This window comes from Chamaea fasciata, unplaced genomic scaffold (genome assembly GCF_029207755.1).
Source record: "Chamaea fasciata isolate MVZ Bird 193981 ecotype frontalis unplaced genomic scaffold, bChaFas1.0.hap1 SCAF_8, whole genome shotgun sequence".
NCBI classification, from domain to species: domain Eukaryota; kingdom Metazoa; phylum Chordata; class Aves; order Passeriformes; family Sylviidae; genus Chamaea; species Chamaea fasciata.
This window is the reverse complement of record NW_027094093.1, coordinates 28,462,719-28,471,753: the sequence shown is the minus strand read 5'-3', so window position 1 is coordinate 28,471,753 and position 9,035 is coordinate 28,462,719.

Here is a 9,035-nt window from a genome sequence, read left to right as displayed (position 1 = left end):
GAAGAACATTATCTCTTACTGAAACCACATATGAACAGTAATGCATGAATTTACTGATTTTCAGATACTGTACCATCACAATCTGCACCTCAGATCTTTAATGGATCCTGTTTTTCCTTCCAGTGTCACAGCCTTTTCCTCAATACTTTCTAACATACACCGGAGTTACCATAAAAATAGTTAAGCAAAATTAGAGTGACTGTTGGCAACAATATGAAATTGAGCTTCCTTCAACAGGAGGTGTGTATCTGCTTTGCTGCACCCTGCATCTGCTGTCATTCAGCATTCTCTTGGCAGAAGTGTTAGGAAGTTACACTTGTTACTGGGGACTTCTTTGCATGCAGACATATAATTTTCTCTCCAGGTCACTCAGCGTGTTGGTTCTCTCCTCTTGTTTGTTGCCCTCTTGTTTTCAGCAGGCTGAAAGTTTGCTCATAGCTGGATTTTTGCCAGAGATACCTGATACAGAAACAACTCAAAGAAATATGTTTATTTCAGAGATGGTAAAAAAAACCCCAAAAACCCAAACAAACAAAAAACCAACCGCCAAACAAAACAAAACCACCAAGCTCCAGGACAAAGGGGGAAAAAAACAAACATGAAAAACTTTTGGAAATCCTAAATTAATCTTGACCTGAGCTCCAAGCAGCAGCACAACATCACAGCCCTGAGACTGACAGATGCTTTACTACTCTGGCAGCAGTGGTCTTAGTAGATTGGAGTTTGAGAACTGCTGCATTTGCTGATTGCCTGGAAACTGAACCGCTAAATACTTGAACACCTATGCAAAGATCTTTCCTTGCTTCCTCTTGCTGTTCAGAGGAGGAATTAGGGATGGAACACAGGTGACAATCTGGATTAAATTGAATCTGAGCTCTCATAAAATGTGTCTGGCTCTGTCAAAGATGTGATTATTCAGACCTAGCTTTCAAACTTGGCAGCTGAGAGAAGCTAAATTCTAACACTTATTCAGGCTCATCAACTGATCACCTCTGAGTAAGTACAAGTGGGTGTGAGGCAGGACATGCAGGGAGGTCCAGGATGGTGTTTCAGTGCCAGCCACTGAACCTCATGAAACCTCAGTGCCATCATTTGTAGCAATGTGGCACCAATCTCAAAAGCTTGTTTCAAATCATGCAGTGAAAAATTATTGGTACTTAGGCTGGATAATCTTTTCCCTTGTCATGTCAGGAGCAAATGACGGTTTTGAGTACTGCTGCTTCAGCTCAGCATCTGATGTGTTTGCTTACCTGATGCAGAGTTCTCAGGCAGTGATTAATGACAGCTCTTGAGTCAGAGCCTGTAACTGTGATGAGCATTCACAGGTAAACCTACAAACAATAAAGGAAGAAGATCCTGAGGGAGGCAAAGGTACTGACTGACATCTCTAACTGTATGGATTGGTCCCAATCAGACTGTTCAGAAGTCGTTACCTTTCAACCAAAGCATCTTAAGGGTCGAAATATATTTATTCATTAGAATAAATATTTATAGCCAAATCTGACCCCTATAGAAACTGGCGGCAAACTTCTCTGATTTAATCAGACCCAGGCTGACAACTCATATTGGAATGCTACTTTTCTTCTGTGGCAAAATCAGAAGTGCCAGGAGTATGGTTCTATATAAAAACAAGGAGGTGCAGAAATGCCTACAATATTAACAAAGATGGTGGGAGCTCCCTGTTTTATACTCAGGGATATGCAAGTAAAAATAACCCAGACCATTATGCATTTAAGCACATGCCTATCTTTAAGCAAGCACTTGAATATCACTGTCCTTCCCTGAACTTTAATGGGACTTTGGGCCTCTGTTCAAGGATAAATCTGATTTGTGCTCCTTGTACACCTGAGATGAGCTTGCATATGCCTTTTTTGCTTTGCTGGATCAGGGTTTATAACCCTGTAAGTTGATTTCTATTCTAGTCTGTTTAAATATTTCAGACACATACACAAAATAAACCTAATCTTCTGCCAATATTCCACCTCTCTGGTCTCATGATATCCAGGAAACAAACCACTGATCTTTCCAATGATCTGACTTACAAATCTAGTTTTAGAAGGCACCGGCAGCTAATCACTGTGCAGCTGGAATACCTACATTACTGCATCTCTGTTGCATGTGACTAGCTTGGAAAATGAAGTTAAACTTGTACAATAGAAGTAATTTAATACATGATTTAGAACTTTAACCATCTTACTACAAATTAATTTGCATGCCTACAACCCTTTACTTGTATAAGTAACCCTATGTGTTTTGATGAGGAAGGAATATTATGAGCCTGTTGACTGTAGAAATGATTGTATCATAGATCCATGATAATATTTACATGAAATGTAGCAGTTCCACTCATTGTTCAGGGCAGAACAGTTTCTATCTTTTGTCTTTTCTTCCTTCATTATCACTGTTGAATCTCACATTTTTGAAGAAAAGGAGAGCAGAGTCAAGGTTTGTATATTTCATCATGTTACAATAATCTGAATATAATATACAGGCAATCTAATAATTGATTGCACTTAGCCTGATTAATCAAATCAAATCAGAACTGAGATTTAGATAGGTCACTGCTGTAAAAAGCCATCTCTGTTGACCCCTGACAAGACTTGAGCACCTTTTATAGCTGGTGGAAAGGATACTTAGTATTTTATGGAACTGCATTTTGTGAGACACATTCATAGAAAACTTTAGGTTGGAAGGCATATCTGGAGTTCTGTATTCCAAGCTTCTGCTCAAAGCAGGACTAGCTTCAAAATCAGATCAAATTATTATGAGACTTGAGATGTTTTGAGAATCTCCAAGGGTGACTGAACAGCCCCTTTGGGCCCCTGTTTCAGCAATGCTCTAGTCCCACTGAGATGATTTTTTTTCCCTTCCCAATTAGTATTTCCCTTGTTGCAGCTCGTGACTGTTGCCTTTTGTTCTTTTGCGGTGCAACCCTGAGAAATGCCTATGTCTGTCTTCTCCGATGGATTAAGGTAGCGGAAGACTGTAGCTACATCCTGTCTTGGGCTTCTTGTCTCCAGCCTAAGCAAGGCAGTGGCCTCTGCCTCTCTTTGTACCTCAGGTGCTGTGGTTCCCTTACTGCCTCAGCAGCCCTTCCCTGGAGTGTCTCCAGGCTGTGAGCAGCTGGTGTTGTGTGAGCCCCAAACTCCAGCTGTGGGGCTGTTGGCTCAGCCCTCAGCCTGGCCTGGCACACAGGACATTCTGACCCAGTGCACAACTTCATTTGGCTTTGTTGAACCTCATGAGGTTCCTGCTAGCTTGCTCCTCTGGTTAGTTGAGGTCCTTTCCAATGGAAACCCTGCTCTTTCCAGTGTTCCACTCCTCCAGTTTGGGTGTCACTTGATAAGGTTGTGTTGTGTCTCAGCATCCAGGGCCATATGGCATAGCAGCAGGGTAACATATTGACTTAGTCAGCAAGTGATAATTTTCAGCTTATCTGGCAGGAATAGAATTCTTGATAATTGTTGACCAGAATTCATGGAATATTTTTGGCCACTAGACCAGACTGAGTATACAATATATTTTGCAGTATATGTTAGCTAATTAAAATAGAGAGAGAGAGAGAGAGAGAGATTGTATTGTGATTTTACACATCCAAATGTGTTTTAATCTAGTAAAGATATTTCTGATGAACAACTTTGCACGGAAAAGAAATGGAAAATAGATAATCAGTAATATATCATTACATGCACATAAAGGAAATGGTTAGCATTATCTGAGTAGAACAACAGTGCACTGCTTGATACCTGGGACTCAATACCTGATTCAATACCTGACCCTGCCCATTCCAACCACTCTGATCTGTGTGGCTGCACCACGTACCTTCAGAAGGCACTATGAAGCTCTTGCTTGCTATTGTGTTGTGCCTTATAATTGAGATGCCACCACTCTATGTTCTGATGGCCAAGCTGAAGGAAGGATGTGATGTTTTGGAGAAGTAGTTCCAGTGTTTTATGCAAAGCAGGAAGCTTCTCTTGGTGCACTAACCCACAGTGCTGCAATCATTTTCCTTTATTGACACTCCTGGTGAGGAGAAGCAGGCACTCTCTACTAACTGCAGCCTGATGTGACTGTGCTTGGCTTTCTGTTACTGCAAGGTTTGCAGTGTGCCACAATCTTTTTGCTGAGGTACTGCAAGAAAAAAGGTGTCTATCTCTTCCAACTTTTTTCTCTAACAAAAACAGGCTATACACTGTAGAAACATCCAGCCCAGCCTCTTCCTAGTGATTACGTTTGCCAAAACCAAAATAGCAAGGAATATTCATGTTTAATATATTACTTCTCAACTTAGAGCCAACATTCTCCTTCATCACAGAATTTCTTCCAGCACACTTCTCTTTGTGCGGGTGAGAGGCCACCTTGCCTCACTGAATCAAAGAGTGAAAAGGGCAGAGAGACCTTTCTGTGGGAGATCTCCAGCTCTTCCCTAACTCAGAGCCTTCCACTGCATTGCCAAGTCACAAAGGGAGACACTGCAGCTCAAGAGGGAACATGGTTACAATATGCTACATTTCCCTAAAGTAGAAGGAAGAGCTTTTTGTGACATTTTAGGTTTGTTGTTGGGAAATGTCTCAACCTGTGAAATTGTAGCTAACCTGTCTAGGTATTTGGAACCACATTTTCTCCAAAATCATTGACCTGTCTGCATCAGTTCCAATGGGCCTCTTTTTTAAGAGATGAAAGACTTGGTGACTTCATCACAACCACTGTAGCTGAAGCTACAATAAAGTTTCTGTTCTAAGCCCTTATTTTCAATGCTCATCTGAAAACCTGCAAAAAATGGAAGGCTGAAATCTAAACTAGTTGCCCCCTGCCTAAGGATAAAAGTATGTGTTTGAAAGCACTTTATATTTTGATTGAGAAGACTAAAAAGGTTTTATTTTAAAAATATTTTTTCTCCTGATATTTTAGTTTAAACAGACTTGTGGCCAAAGTGGGTGAGATTTGAAAGTAGATTGGTTTTGATTTGAATTATAAGCATCTGAATATCACAGACTGAGTAGGTACAATATGTTTTTTAGTTAAGTTCATTAAAAACATGCAAATATGGAAGGCCACTGTATTAATTGGGAGCTGTGAACTTCTTAAACCCTCAGAAAGGCTTTGCAGGTCATGAGTTTCAAATACTACAAGAAAACTTCAGTCTGCAGAACACATACTCTGTTTTATCAGCATGTTCACATTCCCACTACACTGAGAATTGCGTTTTTCAAACCAGACACTGCAAGTCGCATTATCAAGACATTGGTCATCATGTAAGCAAATGGAGGAAGGAATATTAATACTTTCAAAACCTACTCACATTTAGACTCAGACTTTTCAACTTGCTGGACATAATAGTTTGTTGTATGAGAGGGTCCCTGTAAAGCTTTTTAATTTCGCTTATTAAAGGAAAATTAAAATAGGACAAGATACTGCAAAGGCTGTAATGGGAACTTGCAGTGTTGAGCTCATCTTTCAGCTGAATTGCCCAAGGTGGGATAAGAAGTCAGCAAATCAGCTGTCAACAGTCCTGAATTCAACCTTCCATTAGAACATGTTTTTTCTGGAGAGTGTTTAGTGAGATGTCTGATGTGCTAAACAACATGTCTTTAAATAATGGTTAAGGCCAATTGTAAAGGTACCTCTACTTCTCGGGGAAAAAATAAAAATCCCACTTGTATTTACCAAGGAAGTTTTCCGTTCCTCAGATAATATGTCTCTAGGAGCACCATAAAGGTGTTCAGTGCTGGGTTTTACTCTTCCAATCTCAAGGCAAAAGTAATATACAATAAACACAGTCACTAGGCTTGAGTTAGAGGAAGGGGAAAACAAGTTTTGATGTAGTGTTAAACCTCCTAATGGTGTTGTTAAAAAACTAATTTTTCACTGCTCTTTTTATTTGCCAACAAAGAGGTGACTGCTAGGTGTTGTATATCTTACCTCGGTGTGGATGCTTACTGGGCAACAAGAAGTGGCTCAGTTTAACATTCCCTTCCTCCTAGTGTATCATTGTGTTAACACAACCTCTGTGTTTCACAAGTCTTTGTTTGCAAAGAGGGAACTTTCTACTTTTGTGAAACTCAGTGGGAATACTCAGGCCTGCCTTTATGAAGTGTGATGACATTTGCTGACTTTGTCATGTCGAGTGACATGTGAAGATTGGCCCCTGGCTTCAGGTGGGGAAACAACTGTATAGCACTTGTCTGTAGGCTTCAGAAGCATTTCTCTGAAAATAAAGCAGTTGTCCCAATTTAAGCTCATTTAATTTCTTTCCAAACAAGTTAAATACTGTCACTCTGGTGACAGTGTCAAGTCATCCCAATATTTTATTCTATTTGTTTCATCACAGTGTCTTTTCTCCAGGGAGCTCATTTGTATTCCCTTGCATTAAGGTCATCTGACTTTTAGTTAGTGTCATGGATTTAAATTCGGCTTATCTTTAGTAAAAATTAAAATGTTACTGTCACCACCAGACTGAGCCCGGAAACCACAACTGTGGCTATTTAGCAATCTATTTTAAATTCAGGAAAAAAGCCATACTCCTAAATATTTTATGGCTAATTGCCATTTGGCTTCAAATCTAGATCTCAATATTCAAGATAATGCTTAAATTGCTATTGCTGCATGCCATTGCTTCTGAGGATCTGCTGATACTCTGTTTAGAAATGTATTTTTTCTCTTTTGAGGAAACGGCACTAGAAGGGCATTTGGGCTCCACTCGGGGTCAGGCATTTGAATCAGCATAGAGATAATCTGCTGCATATATTTTGACTGTTTTTTTTCATGGCAACTGTTTCTTCTCTTGCAGTGCTATGGGGAAATAAAAACTTGTAGTAGGCCAGTGTAGTGATTGCCTGAACATATGTGTCCAGCTCTAAATTCTAGCACAGTTTAAAATTTTTGCCACTGATGTATGCACTGTCAGTCTGTGTGAAATGGTCTGCGTATCTACAGCAGAAATAATATTCTAATGAGACTGCTACTACTGTGGACTCATGTTCCAGACATCAAGTGTGAGTCAATGTTGTTCCCTAGCCTCCAGACAGACAATGAGGCCAGGGTTGATATTCCTCTAGATCACCCTCTAAAACACCTACCGGGAAAACTGATCTGAATGCCCAAAACAGCTTAAGCTCAAGCAGGTCTGTGCAGTCAGTTCAGTCATAAACAGACTGACCTGTATGCAAATACAGGCTAACAGACCGCTGTGGTTAGGCTGCAAAACCACCATTCTGTCTGCAATTTGGGGGACTGTCTTTGGATGACCCGACTCAGAGAAAGCCAGGCTTTGGTCTCCTCTTTCGCCAGAGAGCTCTGTTCTACACTGACAGGTCTTCGTCCCCACCAGAGCCCAGCTGGACCTGTTATTCTGCCTCCTTCCGCCCTGTGGCCCAAAGCGCTCCCATCCGAGTCCCGTTCCTCTTCCCTGCAGAGTGTTTCCGCTCTTCTGAACTCTCCCCCGTCCTTCTCCGTGCTCTGCACCGCTGAGTTTGAAGGCAGCAAAGGCGGCCTCCCTTCCCTGCAAGCAGTGGGTGCCCCTTCTCCCTACAGTGTTCCCGGAACGCCTGTGCCAGACGCACCGCTGCCCTGGGTGGCCAGGCAGGCTGCTCACACGGATGCTACAGACCGCACACGGGGTGCGGGCCCCGGCTCACGGGGTGTGTGTGGATCCCGGCTCACGGGGTGTGTGTGGATCCCGGCTCACGGGGTGCGGGTCCCGGCTCACGGGGTGTGGATCCCGGCTCACGGGGTGAGGGTCCCGGCTCACGGGGTGCGGGTCCCGGCTCACGGGGTGTGTGTGGATCCCGGCTCACGGGGTGCGGGTCCCGGCTCACGGGGTGCGGGTCCCGGCTCACGGGGTGTGTGTGGATCCCGGCTCACGGGGTGCGGGTCCCGGCTCACGGGGTGCGGGTCCCGGCTCACGGGGTGAGGGTCCCGGCTCACGGGGTGCGGGTCCCGGCTCACGGGGTGTGTGTGGATCCCGGCTCACGGGGTGCGGGTCCCGGCTCACGGGGTGCGGGTCCCGGCTCACGGGGTGAGGGTCCCGGCTCACGGGGTGCGGGTCCCGGCTCACGGGGTGCGGGTCCCGGCTCACGGGGTGAGGGTCCCGGCTCACGGGGTGCGGGTCCCGGCTCACGGGGTGTGTGTGGATCCCGGCTCACGGGGTGCGGGTCCCGGCTCACGGGGTGCGGGTCCCGGCTCACGGGGTGCGGGTCCCGGCTCACGGGGTGAGGGTCCCGGCTCACGGGGTGCGGGTCCCGGCTCACGGGGTGCGGGTCCCGGCTCACGGGGTGTGTGTGGATCCCGGTTCACGGGGTGCCGGACCCGGCTCACGGGGTGCGGGTCCCGGCTCACGGGGTGCGGGTCCCGGTTCACGGGGTGCGGGTCCCGGCTCACGGGGTGTGTGTGGATCCCGGCTCACGGGGTGCGGGTCCCGGCTCACGGGGTGAGGGTCCCGGCTCACGGGGTGCGGGTCCCGGCTCACGGGGTGTGTGTGGATCCCGGCTCACGGGGTGCGGGTCCCGGCTCACGGGGTGCGGGTCCCGGCTCACGGGGCGCCCCGCGGTCCGGCGTGCGCGGGGCCGGCGCTCCGGGAGGCAGCAGCAGCCCCTAGCGGTGACAGCCGCGCCGAGCGCCCGCTTCGCCTCAGCCACACCGGCCGCGACTCTTCCCCTGCGGAAAGGGCGTTTCTCCAGCGGCGGTGGCTCTGGACAGGGTTACAGTTCATCATCTCTGCGAGCAACTGTGATGAGTCTTGCCGTGACCTCGCCCTCCGCCAAGCCCAGAATAGGAACCCGGTACATCCTCTCCTTTGGAGACTGGAAACAAATTGTTTGATACAGATCACTTCACATGCAATACCCTGACTTTTCCCATGACATTTCTCTTTTTCATAGAATTGTAATTGTATCGCTTTGCGTCACAAGCCCTTTACTAAAAGGATTTGAGTAGTTTCCCTGTCTGGCCAGTGATTTCCCAGATACCATGCTGTGTAAAGGCATTAAGGTGTCAGGACCTGACTGTCCCTGGAAACATTAAAAAACTTTTATTTA